Here is an 18,202-nt window from a genome sequence, read left to right on the forward strand (position 1 = left end):
AACCTGTCCTGCTCCAGTGGAATAGCTGTGTAGGCCTCTCTTACTTTGTAATAGGAATGTGGATCTACACAAGTGAGTCAACTGAGCAGCCTTGGCACAGATATTATACAGCATCACGCATGAAACAGAGCAGACAGAAACACAGCAGCATCGGGCTCCTGTTGTGCCGCCCTGTTTTCTTTTTGTTGTTGAACTCTCAGAGCTCTGAGCTAGGGCTTCTTCCAAAGACGGATTTTGTAAAAAACCCAACAACTTCCATCCTCATCAGGCACTTATTCTTGATAAGGGTCCAGGCTACGCTTTTATTTAGAGATGGAGACTGGAACACCTATAGTATCAATTTCCGACACATATGTGGGGAGAACATGCAAACTCCACTTGGGTGGGGACCCCAGGCCGAGACCCAGGACCTAGGAGCCATTAGAACATAAGAAATGTTACAAACTAGAGGAGGCCATTTCGTTTGGTAGATAGTAGCTAATTAATCATCAGAACTCAGCCACCTGTTTTAAGAAAACAGTATTGGCTTCAACAACATGGCTGGGAAGCGTGTTACTCCCATACCCCCACAGCCTTTTGTGTATAGAAGTGCCCCCTGTTTAATCTTTAACCTGTTGTTTGGTCATTCTCTTCACCATATTGTGTGTAACTGCTTTTGTACATCATTGCAAAATCGTAGGTAATTTGGTATTCTCCTCGGTAAAGTGTTTTGTGGAGAACAGTAAGGCTCTTGTTGTGGCCTTACATTTTGGTACTGTGTCCTTTTCTGTGTCAAAAACAATGCTTGCAGCTGAGTTCTGTTTGGAATTTTCTGTGATAAAATATTTCAATGAAAATAATCACGTTAATGTTATGGGTCACAACAAAACTATGAAACTGAGACATTTCTGATAGTCGTTATAGTCCAGGTCTGTGGAGCCCTGCTGATTAACTGGTAGGATTAGGGGATAAAACAGATTTAAAAATAATCCTCCAGGGCTCAAACGTGGATAGATTGTGACAGATGACAGACAGCTACTCTGTGTCCAACCTCTGTTTAATAATTTAATAAAATTAGGATGGGGGGAATGGCTGGGCCTTTTAATGCATTAACACATTTTTACTTGAAAATGCTAAAGTAACTCCCTAGAGCTTCACTGGTGTTCATTTTTACACACTGACCTTTCTCTAGGTAATATAGGATGACATTTGGTGCGCACAGGCTATTGAGACGCAGAGAAAAGAAAAAGAACAAAAAATGTCAGCTATGTTTGTGTGGAGGTCAGTGGCCTTCCGTTCACAAAAGGACCAATTAGGCTTCTTCTGGTGGTCTGTGAGTGGCACTTCATGTTCTACACAGAAATTCTCTGGTCCTGGAATAAAAAGAGAAGTTACTGCATACTACTGCATTTAGTATAATTTAAGCAAGAAGAAGAAGAATTTGTATAGTGCTTGTTTAGTGCTTCTTTTCAACAGGTCAACAGAAGATGCTATTGCCACTGCCCTCCATACTGCCCTCTTACACCTGGATAAGAAAGGAACATATGTGAGAATGCTGTTTATTGATTACAGCTCAGCATTCAATACCATAGTGCCCTCAAAACTTGTCATCAAACTCCAGGACCGGGACTGAACACCTCCCTCTGTAACTGGATCCTGGACTTCTTGACAGAACGTCCGCAGGTGGTGAGGATGGGCACCAACATATCCTCTACCCTGACTCTAAACACTGGAGCCCCCCAAGGCTGTGTGCTTAGCCCTGTCCTCTACTCCTTATTTACCCATGATTGTGTCACCAGGCATAACTCAAACTCCATCATTAAGTTTGCGGACGATACAACAGTCGTCGGCCTGATCACAGATGGTGAAGAGTCTGTGTACAGAGAGGAGGTTGAAACCCTGGCAGTATGGTGCCAGGAGAACAACCTCTCTCTGAACATCAGTAAGACTAAGGAGATGATTGTGGACTATAGAAAACACCAGGGAGGAGATCACACACCTATCTACATCAATGGGACTGCAGTGGAGAGGGTCAGCAGTTTTAAGTTCCTGGGAGTTAACATCTCAGAGGACTTAACCTGCACTCACCACACCAACACCGTGGTCAAAACAGTACGGAAGCACCTATTCTTTCTCCGTAGGCTAAAGAGGTTTGGCACGCCATCACATATCCAGGCCAACTTCTACAGGTTTACTATTGAGAGCATCCTGACTGGTTGCATCACTGCCTGGTATGGGAACTGCTTCGCCCGGGATCGCAAAGTACTGCAGAGGGTGGTGAAGTCAGCGCAGCTCATTACCGGCTGTGAACTACCAAACATCCAGGATATCTACTCAGCTAGATGTCTGAAGAAGGCCGGGTCCATTCTCAAGGACCCCAGTCATCCCAGTCACAAACTGTTTTCCCTCCTACCTTCCAGTAAACGGTACCAAAGCATTCGGTCCAAGTCCAACAGACTACGGAACAGCTTCTACCTCCAGGCAATAAGACTGCTAAATAGCCAACCTGCAGCTCCTTCAGCAAATCACCTGTAATGGCTACATGGACACACAGTTTTCACTGTATTCAGCATAACCGCACTACTTGTATATATTGCATACACCATGGACACATAGCAGCTCTACTCATATTGAGCTTTATTCAATTTCTATTACATCTGTTATTATGTAACCTTATTTTCATAACCTCAATTTTGTGATTTTTGTGTTTTTGTGATTTTTGTGATTCTTTTGATTTTTGTTTGCTCGCGGAAAAGACATTTCATTGCCAGCAACTACTACTGCACGCTGTATTGTTGTGCATTTGATAAATAAACTTTGATTTGATTTGATTTTGATTTTCCTAAATATTCCCAAAGTGCTTTATGTAGGAAACCACTAAAGGGCAGCCCGCACCTGGGTGAATCTTGGTGGCCACTGTGTGCCAGCAGCCCCACTCCACAGCAGATGATATATGATACAGTATACTGTATGTAGGCTAGATTGTTCATGCTCAGAGTGGAATTTAGCCTGGACACCCTACTCTTACGAGCAGTGGTTAAAAGCACCTGCTACAACACGGTGTCCTCAGTTGTCATCCTGGGGGCACTAGACTGAACATCCTGGCTCAGAGGGATAGGTTCATTCAAAGACTGTGCTTCTGAGTTTGCACTTCCTTCTGAAAATGTTTTTTTCTGCCGAATTGTGAAATTGGATGCAAGTATGTAAGCAGGTTAGCCGATGTCAGCATCAGATAATTCTGGGTGCGTGCACTTCCTGTTTCAATATTCTGAATGGCCAGACAGGTTTCTGTGAAGTCTTGGCACTGATGTTTGAGGTGAATGTAGGGCAGGGTGACCATTCCCGGTCCTGAAGGGCCAGTGTTTCTGCAGGTTTTCCTGCAGAGCTCTAAAATTGGTCCAGTTAGGCAAATAATGATTGATGGAGCTGGTTTAGCTCATTAAGAGCTGAGCTGGAATGAAAAGGCACACTGGTCCTACAGTTCCAGAACCACTCACTGCTGTTAGAGAGTTAGGTTTGTCTCCTAGGCTCTCTGAGCACGACAGGCTCTCTGACATACTGACAAATGACTGACAAATGAATCAATAAAGTGATCTTTTATCCTTCACATCCATTTCTTAAATTCCTTGAATAGCAAGAGGTAGTATTAAAATGTAAAATGAAATTCAAAGTAAAAGTCAGCTTTGGTGTTTTTTTTCCTGGTACTCATATTACTCTGCTGCCTTGTATTAACAAATATATATTCCTAACTTACCGTACAAAAACTGTTCCTTTTAAAATTCCTGTTTCGTCCTTCAAATGATGGCCAAGTCAGAGGAAGCTATTTTTAGGAAAAAGCTACCAAAACAAATTGTTTAATCAAATACAGACTGTGTGTTAATTAATTTAAATAAAGAGGCAACTTGACAAACCTGTCATGCTGAAAGAGGATGCTTAGTGTGGGGCACGTGGCAAGATCTCACAAAGCTGAGGGAGACCCCAGTTTTCATGCCTGGTTGGTTGTTTCCTCGGGAACTAACATCTTTGGGCAGCTGATGTGAAAGAGGGCAAAATAACAACTACAGAGCTGAAAACACTGAACTTTAAAGCCTGGTGGGGCATGTGTGTCCTTAAGGACTCTGTCTCTTTAAGAGTTTAGAAAGGCTGGAGGAGGAGGGGTTTCCTCAGGAAACAGGTGTGTGCTGACAGGGATGATGTCATCGTTTCAGCCTCACCTGGAGAGACCCAGCCGGGAGACAGGCAGCACAGCTGTTAGCTCTGGATTGCAGTGTCCTGCCAAGCCCACAGGTCTGTAACACTCTTGACTATGACTCATTAAAAGCACACTTGGTTTTAGAACAGCATTTATTTTTGTTAGGATTTTGGAAATTACTTGTTTCAGTTTCTTTCCCACAGCTGAGATCTGTGTTACTGCTGTCATGAGGGGAGAGTACAGTATATGTGTCAGCCTTTCTGAATGTTCAGTTGATGAGAGATGGGTGTACCGTCTGGACAGTTCTGTTGTTAACAGGACTGTTCTTAAGGAGGTCCAAACTGATCAATTTTACTGGTGTTGCTCTGGGCATTTTGTAACACAGTTACTTCAAGAGAATGCATTTCTAGTCCTTTTTTGTCCGAGATAGTGTCCGAGGTAGAGAGGGGTGTAGGGAGAAACAGGAGTCAGAGGAAGAGCTGTTGCGGTTTTTTTTTTAGTAGCAGTGCCTCTGTTCACAGATACATGTGGCTCTCCAGTGGGCTGGTGTATCTCGGGGAGTAGGGTCGTGAGACTTGGAATATGATTGATTAACTGAACGGTGGTCTTTACCTCTTTCATGTCCCTGTTGCCAGTCATGTTTTAATTTGCAGTCTTCATTTTAAAGTGACTGTATGTAGACCGGGGCGGCATGGTGGCGCAGTGGGTAGCATTGTTGCTTCACAGCACTGGGGCCTGGGTTCAATTCTGGACCTGGGGTGCTATCTGTGTGGAGTTTGTGTGTTCTTCCCAGATCCTTGTGTGTTTCCTCCCACAGTCCATAGACATACTGATACATTAATTGGATTCTGGGAAAAAATGTGTGCAAGTTTGTGTTTGTTTCTGTCTGCCCTGTGTTGAACAGGAGTCCTGTCCAGGGTGTACCCTGCCTTGTGCCTGTTGCTTGCTGGGTTTCCCCCACGATTCTGAAAAATTGTAAGAAACAACTACTGATTGTTTTCCTGTAGAAAGCTGTAAGAAGCATACCCTGGACAGAGCTGCTAATTCTGAAACTTGGCAGGCAAAAGCTCCTAACCTCACTGAGCAGGAGATCAAAAAGAGCAAAATTGGTTCACATCGTTTTTATCATCACATCTCTTAGACCTTCCTTAATTCATGTCCCTCCCATTGCTTTGGAGGATCTGTCTGAGAAAACCCCCTTTATTTTCCTTTAAGCAAATTTTTGGAAGCTAGTACATATTTAATAGTAATTGTTCCCAGAGGCACAGTGAAGGGTGATGATTGATCAACCACAGAAATGCTTAAGACACTACTGTCTCTGCTAATATAGCCAATAAATTATCTCTGTGTGCACATCACAGACTGAGGCTTTTGGAAAACCTCCAGACTGGCAGTGGATGCCCTGAGATGTACAGTAGCTGCTAGCTCTTGTCAGGAGAGACCCCCTGAGCGTGGGCAGAGTGGGCAGCAGGAGACTGCAGCTGTGCTAAGGGCTCTGCGAGCAGATGAGTGTTCAGGTTACAAGAAGAGGAGTGCGGGCTGGTGTTTACAGAGAAGCCAGACCTGTTGTCAGGTGGAGCTGATCACAGCAGACTGGCAATGGAGTGGCTCTTATTAATAATAATAATAATAATAATAAAAAATAATTACTTACACTTATATAGCTCTTTTCTGGAGTTATGAAGTTATTGAACTTGTCTCTCGGACTGGTATCTTAACTGCAGTAAGACATGGATTGAAAAGGGGCAATGTGTTTTGGCAACTCCTGCGATTTTCAAAAAGTGCTGCAGAAACTGGCAGGGAGGGATTCCTTGGAAGGGATTTTGTCTTTCCTGAGAATTTCTGGAATTAGAAATTTCCTTGCACATGCCATCAGAATTCAAAGCACTTCTTTACATCATGTACATTGATGCTTCTTTATATCGTGTGCCTCTAAATTCTCATGCACATAAACAGCCTCTTACTAATCTAATTTTAATTTGACTAAATGTATAAAACTAAAGATTGCAGTTGGTGTTGTGATCTACTATGTGCAGGCTCACAGGAAAACTGCTTTGAATGCTTTGTGGGCAGCTTGAGTTCTCCATTAGTGCCCATTTGTTATTACCTGCTTTGGTTGTTTTAGCACTTTCGTAACATGTTGAAATTGCCTGTTGCATGTTTTCCAGTGAGCAGAAATAAATATTTGTGGGTAATAACAGAAAGAAGCTTTTTTGATGAACTGGGCGAATCTGCCAGTTCTGTTGTTTGACAGGCCAGTGTGAAGACTTGTGCGATGGGCCGGACAGTCCTGAGCTACGCATTCTAAGTCATGGGACCTCATGCAAGAGGTCACATGAGACGCTTCCAGAATGATTCTGAAGTGGGTTAGGGTGTGATGGGGCTACAACATACTTCACACTCTCTGATTGAGTGTTTACTGGCATATAGACAGCCGCTGCTTTCTGTCTGTGTAGGTGTCTGGATCTTGTGAGTGTAGTAATTCTGCTCCTCCCCTCCACCCCCTATAAACTCTTTTTCCAAGGCAGAGACCTCCAGTGCCCCCTTTGCAGTGCTTGTATATGCATCTCAGATTTTTTTTTCAGTAAAGATTTCAACTCATGATGATTCAAATGCCAATTCAAATTGTGTTGTCGGTTTCACTTGAAAGAGGGATTCTCATGATTGTGAGCTTTTATCCTCTTTCTTTTCCTGGAAGGCATCTGATTGTTAGATATGACCAACCCATCTTAGATTGCCTAAGTCCTCTTTGTAACCGTGGTAACTTTCCTAGAGAGGAAAGCTGCTTAACGTTCAGTGGGGTTGGTAATTTCTCTACAGTGAGATACAGGGCAGCTATTTACTTGTAGCATAAATAAACACAAGGAGATATTTAATTCTCCGGTTTAATTCTCCTGTCTTTCTAGCTCTACCACTGCCAAGTTTTAATAAAACGAATGCTTGCCTTAGACTTCAGTCTGATTCTGAACTGGACTGCAGTAATTTATCACAGGACAATTATACTGTACTGTGACTGTGAGCATAAGAAAGTAACAGATAAGAGGAGGTCATTCAGTTGCTCGTAATCCAGAAGTATGCGTCAATAACACAGTTTGGTGATTAGTTCCAGACCTCCACTACCCTTTGTGTAAAGACGTGCCTTAGATTTCAGTGCAAATTGCATTTCCACCTAATTTCCACTTGTTCCCTTAGGTCCTTATTTGAGTCTTGCTCCTCTGGACTCAATTTTAAGATTTTAAATATTTTTATCACTTTTTCTTCTCTTTTAGTCTTCTCTATTTGAGAATAAATAGATTAAATCTTAATCTCGTTTCCTTCTTTAAAGTGATTTTGCAGCAACATGTACTGTTGCAGTCATGTTAATTGGCAGCCTGTTTCTCAAGTGAACTGTATGTGAACGTTAATTACCGCTTGCTAGGCAACAGGGAGGTATTTTTGACAAATCCGTGCAATTTATTGCCCTGGGATTATTACCTACTTACAGTACCTTTGTTTTAAATATGGTTTACCATTATGTGCACCTGCAACTCAAGTGTCTGAATTTAGACTTCAGTGAGAGGTACTTGCTCAGACCTTGACTAAAGTCTTCCTCCGCTGCTCAGCCCAGTTCTTTCAAACCCCTCCACTGGTGCCGGCTCACCTTGGCAACGAACCTGCAGATGAAGATGACACTCAGGATGTGAAGACAGAACTAGCTCAGCTTCCTTAGTGCTCACTTGGAAACACTGCACAAGCCTACAGTATTTAGAGCAGAATTAAAATTAATTCAGTCCAAAGAGCCACTGTTACAGTTGTAATGGAACAGCTGAGGGAACAGCTCTTTCATGTGTCCAGTACATTGGACCATAATCTGTCCTGAGAAGAGGAGCGACTACACATTATGTGAGAAATACAGCAAAAAAACTGGAATTATCTGTGCAATACGTTAAACTTGCAGATGCAATTGAAACTTGGACTTTTGTCTTAATCACTAGGGAATTTCCTCAAACTTTCCAGCATACAGTCATAATCAGTCTTTATAATGTCTTAACACTGCAGTGAGGGCTGTGGGTCACAGACGTTTCATATATATTTCCTTTAGTTTTTTTTTTAACGTGTAGCATTAGATTAAAAGAAATATTATTTTAGGTCAGTAAAAGGTCATCTTGGAGCAGTGTATCCACATTGCTCATATTTAGCTGAAAGAATCATTATGGAGCTGGTTAAATCCTTACTGGATCACTACTGGAGTGGATCTATTCGGATATGCGCACAAGCTTGTGTGTGAGTGAGAAAGCAAACTGGACCACCAAGATTACACATTACTCCCAGGAATCATGGCCAACTCTGTGGAGAGGTCGGACCCCAAACGCTTGAGTGTCGTTGCTCATTGCTTCTTGTTTTTTATTTGTGTGAGATTTAGCCCTGGCTGGTGAGGATTCTTCAGGAGCTGAGAAGAGAATTTCTTCACGGAGGTCAGATACGTAAATGAGAACTTGATCAAAATAAATGACCTTGAGAAAAACATTAATGTCACCAGGTGCAGCAATTTATCTGTGAATTATTTAAGGAGGCAGCAGTTAGTGTACTAGTAGGAGTTAAGAAGGATTAACAGAAGAGACTTTATGTATTAACTCCATGTAGAATAGGGCGGTGCAGTGGCTCTGTGGCTAAGGATCTGCGCCTGTGGCTGGCAGAGATACTCCTACCCCGTTGGGCCCCTGAGCAGGGCCCTTAACCCCATCTGCTCCAGGGGCGCTGTATAAATGGCTGACCCTGCGCTCTGACCCCAAGCTTCTCTCCCTGTCTGTGTGTCTCTTGGAAAGTAAGTTGGGGTATGCGAAAAGACAAAATTCCTCATACAAGAAATTGTATATGGCCAATAAAGTGATCTTGTCTCATCTTATCTTAATTATTTTGTATATCAGTAGTCCATTTATTCCAGTTATACAGACAAGACCAAATTACTGTTGGAGAGAGACCAGTGGCTTAAACTTGTTGTCCCAGTTACTGGTAGGTGAAGAATTCATTTCTTCTCTCCCATTTAGTTTAGTTATTTGTATTCCAAGAGTGCTGTTTAGTCAGTACAGTAACTTGCAACTCTTCTTCTCCAGTTTTAAGCACCAATCCTACTCCTAGAAAACATCATCCCAACAGGAATTTAATTCTGCTCTCCAATGTGTAGGGGAAGGGGAAACTGGGGAAGCGGCAGATTTCTCTTAAGCTCATGTTTAACTGAAATTTGCTAAGAGCCGCTTTAGAGAACTTAATGATTTGTTTGAAGCGGATTTCTCTGTGGGCAGGCTGATGAAGGTCTTTTGTGCTGGAGGAGGAAGCTTAGTTTGGCCTGAAAGAGCAAACACTGTTATCTGGGATCCTTTTGTATTCAAACAAAGCTTTTGTCTTTGGTAATGAATAGCTTATTGTGGGGAAGTGTTTCCACAGCCTGGCCAACCCTGCAGTACAAAACTGATCCACAGGGCTTAAAGAGCATGTTACTTTTTGTTTGTTTCGTTTGAAACAATAAAACTAACTTATGATCTCTGTCTTATTTCCCAGTGAATTGTACCGGATACACCTTGCACTCATGCGGCCTGCTGATTTGCTGGTGTTTGTGATGTTCTTGGTTGACGTTCCAGCTGATGTGCAGATTAGAAGCAGTATAGCACCCAATGTGTTTATTTTATCAGCACTGCCGGAAGTAGATAACCGTCTGTAAAATCTTATTAAAGATGGAGGAATTCAGTACTCTCAGCTGGAACAAAAACCACAAGACGCTGAAGTCCCAGAGATTTGCTTAAGGATCTTACTATGGGTTTTTCACTGTCTTGTGACATTTTATAGCCAGTTAAGTTAAAACTTTATACTAGGCATCTCTAGAACTGCTCCTTGGGAGCTCCAGTTTAGGTTTTCTACATAAACATTAAATCATCTGTATATAGAGGGATGAAACGTATTTGATTGTGATTTGTAAATAATTCAGAGGTTAATGATGATAACATTTTAAGGCCACAGGAGGTTACATTCACTTCAGACCAGTGCTATACTACTTAACTTGCCCAATTACTGATTTAATTAGTTCAGATGGACCTGATCTTGTGAGACTGGCTGGCATAGGACAGATGAATTACCACATTGTTGCATGTCCTGTACATTTCTGTGCCTACATGGTCATAGATTTTTGCTCAGCTAACCGGTTTAAACTGTGTGTTGGCAACTGGACCACAAGACCTATTTCCTTCCTTTGTTTAATGCACAGAGAAGTGTCATGCTTTTAACAGTGACTTGCCAAAGCTCGAGGAGGCGTTAGGATTTCAGTTACGATTACTGTACTTATCTTGAATAGGTATTCTGAGGGGATTAGATCCACTGCTGTATTTAAGACACCCCCTTCTCCAGTGTCTGAAACCTCCACTGCTGAGGGTGTGAAAAATAACAGCCCAGTCTTCACAGCATGGAGTGCCCAGCCAGCTTGCAGTGCATTCATTAATATTTGGAGTTAAAAGCACAAAAATGTGAGAGTGAGATTAGCCATGAACAGACTTGTTTTAGGATGTGGCATTGAATTCTTAAATTCTTCTTATAAATCTATAGTGTTAAATCTTGGTCTCTTCTTCTACACTGGGGTGGTCTTCTATGTGCCTGTTCTTTTCTTAAAATGTCTAATCTTGAGGTGAGATCAGACCAATAAATCTTTTAGACCAGCCTCAAGAGGTCAATCTTGTGTTGAGGCATGTCCTTTTGGTTATGTCATTCAGATTTGAAGGGAGCAACTGAGGAGAGTCGGTGCTAGGCCATCGATTGGGGTGTAGCAAAATGGGTACACAGTAATGGCATAACCATTGGTTAGGGACTGGGTAAAAAGGATTGGCTCCTGCTGACGAGCTCACACTCTAAGGAGCCAGTGCTCTATGGTGGTCAGAGCTGCTGGCTCACGCTTAACGAACCTTGTTCCTGGTCCAGTTTAGACATAAGGGAAAATTGGGTAGGCCAGTAAGTTATGGTGGGTATGGGTATGTTTTTTTTTTTTGCCAGGTTTGGCCTTGCCATTGCCTGTAGTTTGAGTGCTCAAAGTGAGTAGGTGCTCTTACACCACGCTGATGGTTAAGGAGACCTGCTACAAGTGGGAACAAGGATGTTTTCTGCTTCTGCCGACAGCTCCTGCTCTTTCTGTCAGGTTCCTGCTTGTTCTGCACAGAGCACGGTGATCCCCACTCAGGCTTGCTGGTGTGCTGAGGGAGATGCAATCTCTTCGACCAGATGAAATGGTAGATATTTTTGATGAACACAATAACAATAAAATACATACTGTTGCTCGCTAAGTATTGTTACAATTTCAGTTGCTTTTAAAAGTCTCACAAGGTAAGAATATAATTGGCTTCGACATCAAAACCTACAATTTGGCAGCTAATTGTGTAAGTGACGCTTCAATTTAAACATTACTGTATGTAAGTTTACAACCACGCAGACTGTGCTTTTCTATCATACAGTCTTGTATCTCACCTTCACGTTTTACACCAGCCATGCTGCTCTGTCTCTTTTGGTATTTGTTCCATCTGAATTCTTGTTCCCGGCCTAATTCATTTAGCTGTCTGTTACAGGCAAGTTTATCAGTTTGCTTTTGGGATGAGATATGTACTGTGATTTCAACCCTGTAACAATTTCTGGGTTTCAGAAGTCCTTTTAAGTGTGATCCTTTAACATAACCAGCTGGACTTCTGCAGGAGGGAAAAGAGCTCATTGTGGGCAGTTATTAATACATTATCATTCTCTCCAGTGTCTGTACATCATGAATTGATGTACCCTGAACCCTTGTACCCTTGAATATCAGACCAGTGGATTTCTTCAGAATAAACAGTGAAATACAAACCAGAGCACACAAGAAACTATGTGGAAGTGCATTTAAAACTGAGAACATAAGGCATCTCTTTGCCCAAAAGGTTATGGGAGTGTGGAGCAAGCTGCCCAACCATGATGTTGAAGCTGATATTGGGGCTTCTTTCAAGAAACAAGTGGATGAGATTTCTCTGTACTACCAAACAGGCTGGATAGGCTGAATTGCCTCCTCTTGTCTCTTGCCTATTACCAGGTGATGAATGTTACATGATGAGCTTATTACAACTTAGTACCCTGCTCTTTCATGGAATTCCAGCTGAATTGCTGTCAAAAATTAGAGCTCACACATTTAGGAATGGCAGAACAACAAGAAGGTCCTCCCCCTGCTTGTTTCACCCAGCTGCTGCACACGGGAGTGTGAGTTGTGCAACACTGCACCCAGCGGCATTGCTGAGCAATGACTCAGGAGCTCGGAGAGTAGAGACACTCCTGCCTTGTGCTCATAGCTCCCATATTTCCTGCGTCAGGCCAATCTGTGAAAAAATTAGCAAGCTGCACAGCTTGCTTTAAATGTCTTGTAAGTAAGGAGGCATTGGAGGAGACTCATCATGAAAACACATGTTAATTGTGTTAATGTATCATGTCTGCATGCCCCTGCAGGTTGTACACATGCCAGCCTTCGCTTTGGGCCTAAAAATGTTAGATATTGAGGTGATGAAGTGATGAAGGCCAGGACTGGACAGTGTGTCTTTGCTATGTTACTAAGTCTGTGACCACTCTGCTCGTGTGTTACCTGTTTGTGAGTGTGTGCGTCTCGTGGGCTCCTGGAACTGGAGTGTGTGGAGAAGAGCATGGAGCCAGATCCAGGCTGTTTGTGGGCTGTTAATCACCCTCGGGAGGAGGATTTAGCTCAGCTCCCAGGTTCCAGCCACTTTCCAAACCAACATTCCTCAGGGAATCAAATGGCTGTTTGTGAGTTGCAGCAGCAGCAGCATAGCCCTTCCGCTAAATACCTGCCTTACGATGAGTGAGAACCTCATAATTACAGCCTTTCAGGCTGTTTTTCTTTTTACTTACTACCACAGTGTGCTCACCTGGTAATTTTCTCCTCAGAAATAAAAATCATTTGCTTAAAACAAGTCTCAGACGGGTAATGATACCTCTCTTAAAACAGACGGCTGACTTGAGAAGTTGGGAGCGGCCGACATCCATCTGAGTGAAACCTTTTTGGGGGTTCTAGCAGGATTAGAGAAATATCCTGTTTTTCACTAGCTGTCTTAATCCAAAGATTGTGTCCTTTGCACATTTCACGTCAAAGCTGGCTACTGCCAAACATCACCTCTCTAAAGGCAAAAGATTAAGGAAGTCACTGTGACGTGAAGACCTCCATCCATGTGTATATTTCTAGTCTTCCAACAGTAAACTATCACAGCTAGGACGGGTATCTGCACAGCTGGGGCTGGAAATCACTCTAGACCCTGCTGACCTCACCAGGAATTACTGACTTTCTGACAAACTGGTTATCAGTTTTGGTACGTCTGGTTTTGAGTTGCTTTAAACTCTCGGTTGAAAACCATCACACATCACAAGCCTTGCAGTATATGCAGTATAGTGACACAGTTTCTGCGTTGCTAGGCGAGCCGGCAGCGCAGTCCTGTTGCCGGATTGATCAGTGGCCGAACCTCGCTTCCCTGAGTCACGGCGTGACTCACAGCCCTTCCCAGAATCCGCTGGCCCTTATCTCTCAGTTTCAACCCCGTCTTTAGTTTCACAGTGAGACAACAGATTTGTCCTCGATTCAGCTTGTGCAAGGAGTCAGTTGAGGGATAGAAATCAGGAACCCGCGTCAATTAAACTTTGTGATAGAAATAATCGTACCCATTTCTTACTCTGAAATTCTTTAATGATTTACCTTCACTATTGATTAAAAAATTAGTTGTTTAATTAGTACTTGCCTTCTAGGCCCTACTGCTTGGATGTGAAGTAACAATAATATTGTTTTTTACGCTGTTACCGTCTTGCTGCGATAATGGGACTTTGCTGCTTCTCGCGGTTTCTGTGATTGCTGGTAGGTAAAACAACACGAATCCTTCTCGCTTCGCTGATGGCTTGGTTAGCAGAAAACCCAGGTATAAACTCCACCTTCCAGCCTGCCCATCCCCCGCCTGCCGGGAATGAGGTTTCCGCAATTGGTGGCGTCCGGAGCCGCTGGTCCCAAGCACACTCCTCCGACCCGCCTCCCTCCGCCGGGAGCCCAGCGGCTCGTCATTGTTTGGAGCCGCAGGTAGTGGCGCCGCCCATCTCCGCAGCCTGGGCCGTCCCGTTATCGGGGGTCAGTGCGCCCACCCGCTCGAGAGAAGCGGATTTCTTGGGAGTGCGGCGGTTCGGAGAGTCACTAGCATGAGGGGGAAAGCAACCGTGCCTCTGCCTTTTATCAGTACTGTGTTGGAAGCCATCCATCCAGTACGTGGAAAATAAAAAGGTACGTTCGGTTACTTCTTTGTATCTTATGAAGCGCTGCGACCAAGGATGCACCCCTGTCTCTAACGCGTTTTCTTGTTACCGCGTTCAGAATCCCGTTATTCAGCTGCGGCGAGGCAGGTTTGTGCTGGAAATGGAAGCTAGTTTTCAGCTGTTGTGGAATCAAGTTAACCGGGAAGAAACGCTGCATTGCATTTTCGTACTTTTGTAACTTTGGTATCGATTTTCCCCTGAAGTTGTGAACTGCAACTTCTTCCGAGCAAAACCAGCGCATCTGTTGTGAGAGTCTGCCTTCTCTCCTTCGAACTGCGGTCAGGGCTGCACGCCTGCGTCTCAATCCTGCAGCTAAAAAGTGTGCCGGGACTCATCAGTTTAAGCAACCACCGAACTGATTTGCACAGATGAAAATAACCACTTTTGTAGTTGGCTGGCCTGTGTTGGACGGGAGTTTAATTACGGCTACCGTATTCAAAATGATCAAAACAGTAAGATCTACCCAGTGGTTGTGTTACGGAACTGTATTGGTTACTACTAGTTGTTCTCTGAGCTAAAGGCTTTTTCAGCCTGCGCATCGTTTTTTTTTAAAGATAATTTTTCGTGGTTACGCTATGCTTTATTTCTAATCGATTCACTTACTCTAATGTTTATATGGTGTCGCTCAAACGTAAGTGATTTTGAACATTTACTTTCTTGCAATAACCGTTTAGTGCTGATTTTGATGTAATAATGCGCACCTGTGCAGTTTCCCCGTTACTTTTTCTCGGCTTTTTCGGAAAACCCTGCCAGCAGCATGGAACCTTCCTGTCAGCCTTTCCCTGCAGTTTCCCTAAACACAAGGGATGAAAGTTACTGTGAGCAATTTCTGTTTCTCAGGACTAGTGCAGCGTGTTGGCTGCGCTTAAAGAAAGTACGAATCTTCTCCATTTCAGAGAAGATGCGACGCAATCAGAGGACAGTTTTTATACCACCGTAAAAAGCTGTGTGGCGTCGCCGTCATTTTTATAGCAAAGAGATTAAGGCGTTACATGTTGCTTTCATAAAACACTACTTTACCGGGATATATAAAACGCCGCGTTTTCCGAGTTATTTTTCCGTTTCGAGTCCGTGTGCCTTCGCAGTAGGACAGTTCGTATATAATGAAGAGTATGACGTCTCATTTTTAGTGTGTCCTCTTTGGATAATCATTAGATGCTTATCAGTTCCTTCTTTGAACGTGCTATCAATGCACAGTAGTACTTATTTACACTTGTAGTTGTTAGTTACCTGCTGCCCCAAATTCAAGACTGACGTCTGAGTAAACGAGTCGTTAGTCTGAACGAGAGTTTTGTCTCAGTCAATTTTATCTTTAATTTTAAAGTTGTATTATTTGGCAGGACAGTTTTGCTGCAATAACAATTAATCTTGAGAATTCACCTTGGGAGAGCGGTTCATGTTTTCTTTTGTATGAAGGAAATCTGCATAAAAATTTGACCAGGAAAATATTTTTTTCCTAAGTAGCAACAAAAGGCTACATTAATGGGAAAATATGTATCGGGATCATGGCATGATGAAGTTGCAGAGCCCTGCTGAATTATTATTGCCTCTGTGAGAACATTCATTAAAATGGAACATATCCGAAAGTTGTAACATGGAATCTGGCATTGTGCAGGGTCTGATGCAGATGCTTAAGCCCCTGGGGCATGTAAGCATTGTAAGGGAAGCTGGACAGTTCTGTGTTTGGAGGAGTACACGTTTAATATGACACAGCTTTTGCTCTTTCACTTAGCTTGAAAGGCTCAGGCACATCCCTTAAAAAGGAAATGTCACCTCAGATGAGCTCAGAAGAATTTAGAGCAGTAGTGTTTTGAGCGGCGTCCTTTCTAAGAGTTCAGCGTTTCCCTAAATAAACTTGCTCTCACACTCCATTTGCCCGGGGTTTGTTGTGGTTACATGGTGTCTGGAGACACCCCAGACACCTGAAAGTTTTATAAGTGTGCTGGGTTTTCGAAAGGGCTGTCTGGGAGAGAGCCAGGGTCGGGCCTATGGAAGTCTTGGGGACTGAGGCGGGGTTCTCGTCGGCAAATGGGATGCTTGACTCTCTTGGGAGTTCATTGGCGCAATGTGGCACAGAGACACAAGTGCCCGATGAACCTGCTCTGGAATTAGACTTCAAGCAAAGAAGGACAGCAAGATTATTCCTTATTAAGGTTTTGTTGCCCCATAATGTAAGCATGAAGGCTTAACCTGCAGTTTTCAAGACAAAGTTTCTCTATACCATTAGTGTAAATACTGCATTACCTCCTGGAGGCCTGGCCTGAGGTTTGTAGTGCAGAGAATGCTCATTGTACACTAGTGAAGTCTATATCATGTTCCCTAGAGGGCCTCTGAATGAGAATTGTTCTTCAGGTTTTGATTGACCTGAGATAGCCATTTTCAACCACTTTGGATCAGTACCATTGCATTTTATATGTGTGCAGTGCTTTGCAAAAGTATTCAGTCCCTTGCACAGTTTTCACATTTTGTTACTTTGAAGTTGGCAGCCGTGACACCTTGAAGTAGCAATTAATATTTGCCCTATGCAAAATCTATTCTTTGCATTTAAAGCATTAATTGACATTAAAGAATCTTGAAATTGGTTATTATTGAAATGCAGGGTAGAAGATCAGTTTTTGAGTGAGGAGAACTGATTAGTGAAAGTCCTGGACCTGGGGGGTCCGTCAGCGGGGTGCCCAGGAGTGTCTCCGCGGGGGCCCCTGGGCCAGTATGGGAGCTGGGGAGAGAATATGCAATTAGTTCAAAGGTCCTGGTGGACTTGCTGCGGTGTGAATGGACCCTGAGGCTTCTGCCACTTTGGATCACATGAGCCCCATCTCCCACGTGACTGCTCAGTTCATCTATATCTGCGAAAGACCATGTTAACAAGCTTTGCCACGCAGGAGAGCTTCAAAGCGAATGACTTGCACTCTTTCCTTATTTCTTCTTTCAGCCCTACTGTTATGTGCAGATGTGGTTTTGGGTCAGAGATGGATTGGTCCAAGGGTTCGATCAGCCTCTGCGCTGACCTGCCATACTGCAGGAAGCCCAGGTGTAATGCTTCTGGCCCCCTAGACTCAGGCAATCTTGGTGGTCTCTGGATCAGGATGAGGCTGTGAACTCTGCTGGGGCCTGAGCTACTTTTCTAAACAGAGCAAAACTAGAGTAATGTAAAAAGCCATGTTCTTGCTGTCTGGATATTATCGTTTATATTGTACACAAGAATATTTCCCCAAGGCTTTTTTTTAAAGCTTTAGTCTGATATTCCCACTCCTGCTGGAAAAGACGAGAATTATATGTGAAAAATTCTGGTTTTGTCTATTGCAGCAGTTTCCAATGTTAACACTGTAATCGCTCAACTTTCAGACAGCTTTTATGGCAAATGTGATGAGGCAATATGTACAAGCAGACAATTAGCATGATTCTGTAATGTGGATCATCCTTGTTGATCAGTTTGGCACTCAAGTCCTCGAGTCCCCTGTATATGAAGATGGCTTAATTCCAGGGCCTAAGATGACCTTCTAGAGCTTTCGTTTTGGCAAATAATGGTGCTGTTCTCTGATCCGTGTAATTGAATGGCTGTGTGATTGTATTTACCTATTTAGCAGGATAAATACCCCTACATGCACAATCTAGTACATCTGTCTCAAGATGAAGCTGTTTGTAATTCTGCACTGGCTGGTTTGCAGGAAGTAAGTAGTGTGGCTTCTCTCTATGTAAAGC

At 43.2% G+C, this 18,202-nt stretch overlaps 1 protein-coding gene across 6 annotated transcripts in view; it reads left to right on the forward strand.

The window, feature by feature from the left end:
• The window catches only part of usp54a (ubiquitin specific peptidase 54a), a 105,498-nt gene that overhangs the window by 9,946 nt on the left and 77,350 nt on the right, over positions 1-18,202 (forward strand). For 4 of the 6 annotated variants that reach the window (XM_088915545.1, XM_088915550.1, XM_088915549.1 and 1 more), the window contains exon 1: positions 14,400-14,468. The exons of 1 other annotated variant lie outside the window; for it this stretch is intronic. The gene's annotated coding sequence lies outside the window, so the exon portion shown is untranslated. Of the gene's footprint in view, positions 1-4,227; positions 4,267-14,399; positions 14,469-18,202 lie in introns of those variants that run through there. One more of the 6 variants, XM_088915548.1, reaches the window with a different exon arrangement.

The sequence above is a fragment of the Atractosteus spatula genome, chromosome 5 (genome assembly GCF_055471065.1).
Source record: "Atractosteus spatula isolate fAtrSpa1 chromosome 5, fAtrSpa1.hap1, whole genome shotgun sequence".
NCBI classification, from domain to species: Eukaryota; Metazoa; Chordata; class Actinopteri; order Semionotiformes; family Lepisosteidae; genus Atractosteus; species Atractosteus spatula.